The sequence below is a fragment of the Asparagus officinalis genome, chromosome 3 (genome assembly GCF_001876935.1).
Source record: "Asparagus officinalis chromosome 3, Aspof.V1, whole genome shotgun sequence".
NCBI classification, from domain to species: Eukaryota; Viridiplantae; Streptophyta; class Magnoliopsida; order Asparagales; family Asparagaceae; genus Asparagus; species Asparagus officinalis.
In genome coordinates this window covers 43,742,073-43,746,259 of record NC_033796.1, presented here as the reverse complement: position 1 = coordinate 43,746,259, position 4,187 = coordinate 43,742,073, and positions in this window count along the sequence as shown.

Sequence of the window (4,187 nt, the reverse complement as noted above, 5' to 3'; positions counted from 1 at the left end):
TTTGATTTTGTTCTGAGCAGGTATGTTATATTTGACTCTCAGCAGGTGGAGAGTATTGATCAGATCGTTAGGATATCACAGCGGGTGGAGAATGATGCTACTCCATGCTGGGTGGAGATTACTTCACATACTTCAGATCATACTATATTGTTTGCGGATTCTAGCTAAGGTGACACAGTTTGTGGATCATTTGGATTTGGATACAGATGATGAGTTGGTTGATTCGAGTGCAGCTAGTGGATATAGTTTGGATTTGGATATGGCCGTTAATTCACCTCAGGTGGAGGTGTTTGGTTTGTTTTACTTTGGGGCCATTGGGAGAGCTATCAGTCGCAGATTTGTTGATGAAGAATTAAGAACTCTTCTATTGGATCGAGGGTCTTTAGAGGCCATTTGGTGAACTACGTGAGGTTTGATTCCTTGGGCAAGAGGATACGTAGGCAGTTATTTATGATGCAGCCGGTTTAGTGAGTTAATACCGTTCACATTCTCGTTTGGGTTCTCAACTTGTTGTGGATTGGGTCTATTGTCATAGATTTGGTCCACTTTGTGACGCAACAAGTGAGACGTTTGGTTGATTTTGATGTCGGCTCAGTTTTAGGAAAACTTCGTCGAGGTGGAGAATTGTTAGATAGCGTGTTCCTAATATGTTTTCTAATTTGTTTTGGTAACATGTTATTGGGATTCCTAATCTGTTTTGGTAACAGAATTCTAAATCTATTTTGGTAACAAGTTAATAGGATTTCTAATCTGTTTTGTTTTTCGTTTTAGAATTCCTAGTATGTTTTTGGTTTTAGGATTTCTATATATATGGAACAATTGGAAGAGAGAATTGAGCAGCGAATTGGGGATATTTACAGCACAGAAAAGAGGTATTTTCTGAGCTATTGATTAGGGTTTTATTTGGAGAGAATTAGAGATTTGTTGGTGAAATTAATTGGTGAGTTCAAGTGATTTGTAATCTCAGTTTGTACTCTTCTTCTCTATTAGTAAAAACCCATCCCCTTCTTTCCCCGTGGACGTAGGTAACTTTCCGAACCAAGTTAAAATTGGTTGTTTGAGTTTGTGCCATTATTTTTGCATTGTTTGGCCTTCTCTCGGCGTTTCTTTGATTTGGTTTCTCGAAGCACATCTGTTTGGTTTTGGCTTCCACCGTGCACAACATCCATCTGTTTGGTTTTGGCTTCTGCCGTACACAACATCTCTTTTATAGGGAAACCCTAGCCAGATAGCGACAGGCTGTCGCCACAGCCTCGGCCTGTAGCTCGCAGTGACCTTCGCCTGCGCCCACATCAGACCGTCGCTGCGGAGCTACATGCGACCTCACCTCAAGCTCGAATTCGAGCTTGCCTGTTAGCATCGAGCTTGTCAGCGCCTCGTCGTTGACCTCGCCTACAGCTGGATCGCTTGAGCTCGCCTACTTCAGATCTCGCCTGGAGGAGATCGCCTGCAATGGACTCGAGGTCGCCTGCAGCCAGCCTCGCCGAAGCCTGTCGCTGACAGGTTTGGGTCTACACCCATTTTCCAACAAATTGCGAACAAAACCCTTGTAGTATCTCCCAGATAGAACCTATGTAGGTAATGTGTGGTTAGATTCCCTAGGTGAATTTTCGACTCTTTCAAGGATCAAAATAATTAGCAAGTGGGTGTTCATCCTCAATAATAGAACTACAAAAGATGTATCCACCTCCTCAAAACTTTTTAACATTTTTGAGAGTACACAAATAGAACTACAAAGATTTATGTGCAACTAGGCCTAGGTGCGCAATACAATTGAGGTTTATCCACACTTAACCTTCTTATCAATGAGGTACAGCTTTTTCATTCTAGATATTGTTGTTAACTTCGATGCCTGGAGCTCTAAATTTGGGGGCAGCTCTTTAGATAAGAACTAGCATTTTAGCCCATGCTAAGCATGGTCTTATCACAAGTCACTGACAGTTAATGTTCTGATCACTCGTTTGCCAAAAGATAAAAAAAAAAATATAGTGACATACATTTCTTTTTGAGGTATGGAAAACGCCCCCATTGATTGAGGCATGAAAATACATCCCTACCTAAAAATCATGATAATCTTGAAATTATATAAACTGTAATTAATGTGCAAAATTATTCTAATTATGAAGATATTAAAATCAAGTTGAATGCGAAAACTATGTGAAAATTTCAAGGTAATTTTAGAATAACAAGTATGGCAACTAAAAAGTTAACATCACTTAATATAATTTTTTCATATGAACTGAATAATCCAAGTCAGACATGAAACATATCAAAAAACAACTTGTACGTGGCTTTGTTTGGATACCATGGTGTTTTCCTTATTGTGTTTTTGTAAGAAAACACCATGGTGTTGTGTTTTTCTCTTAAAATGTTTTCAAAACACTATGTTAAGTATTTTTGGTTAACACTAGTTTGACCAATTATAACATTAGTATTAAACATATTATTAATATATTATATATTAATTATAATAAAATATATTATTAATAAAATGTTATAATATTTAGTTTACATTATTATAGTATTATAAGTATTAAATGTAATGCAATATAATATTGTATAATGCATTATAATATTATATTATACTTTAATAAGTTATATTATATTATAATTATTACATATTATTTTCAAATAATTATATATTTAATTATTTTGGTATATCAATTTGTTATTGTTGTATATTATATTAATATTTTTATAATAATGTTATTTTATTATTAATATAATATTATACTATTATTTATATAATATATTTTACATAATAAATTATATTATTTATTGCATAATATATTAATATTTTATATATTATATTATTATATTATGAATATATTATTTTTACATTAACATTTGTTAGCAATAAATTATTTTATTATTAAAAATTATTTTACTTTATAATAAATTATATTATTTATTGCATAATATATTAATATTTTATATATTATATTACATTTACTATACAATATGTTATTATAATATTATTATTATATTTTTATGTTATTATTAAATATGTTATTATTATATAATATTTTATAGTTATTAATTTATTACAATTTATTTATTAAAAAGTTAATAATATTATAGCGATTATAATATTATATAGTATATTATTATATCATTATTATATTATTATTTATTATCAATAACTTTTTTATTATTTTTATTTTTTTATTTATATTTTATTATTATATAATACATTATTAACATATTAAATATTGGTATTTAATATGTTACTATATTATTATATAAGATATTTTATTTATTATCTTTTTTATATTATTTAACAAATATTACTAATATATTAAATTAACTATAATATAGTATAGTATAGTATAGTATAATAAGCATGTTGATAATAACTCTATAATAATTATATTTAATATATTATTTTAGATATTATATTAACACATTCTCAAACTCAAACCCGAAACATCAAACTTAAAACACCTAAAAGGTGTTTTGAAATAAGTGTTTTGTTTTTGGTTTGAGGATGATTTAGCTCAAAAAATACCATGGTTTTCAAACGCGTGGTGTTTTATTTTTGGCGAAAACACCACGGAAACAAGTAAAACACAATGGTATCCAAACGGTAAAGAAATAGAAGTGTTTCATATTCAATGACATTATTAGCAATTGATGCATTGCAAATCAAATAAACAAGTTCTCTATAAATCAACAACTCAGTACATGAAATAAGTAAAATAAGAATAAATGCTTTCAATCAATTTTTTCTCCGTCTTAATCCTCTTCTCAAAGTTGCAAGAGCGGGTTCTATATTCATATCTATAAGAAATAGAACATGTAATAAGTAAATATGACATAATCGTTTTATTTGTACTATAGCATAAATGGAGATATTTTATTAAATATCCAATCTGATTATATCCTTGTTTTGCCACTAGTTGTAGGAGGGGTTTTAGATACAAATATGTCTAATGTAGCAATAGGTGACATATAAAAAATCTTCTTTTTTTTCTTGGCTATTAGTTGCCGATATTAGTGTGGATAAGCTTGCATTTAATTCATCAGATTGATTATCAGTGATATCATCTTGATTCAATTCAATTAATTTCTCCTCCTGTGATGATAGTAAATTTATCTTAGAATAACAAAAACATGATTTAAATTTTAAAATTAAATATAATAATATTTAATTTATCAAAAATCTGCTTTTTGATATTTTTATCCGA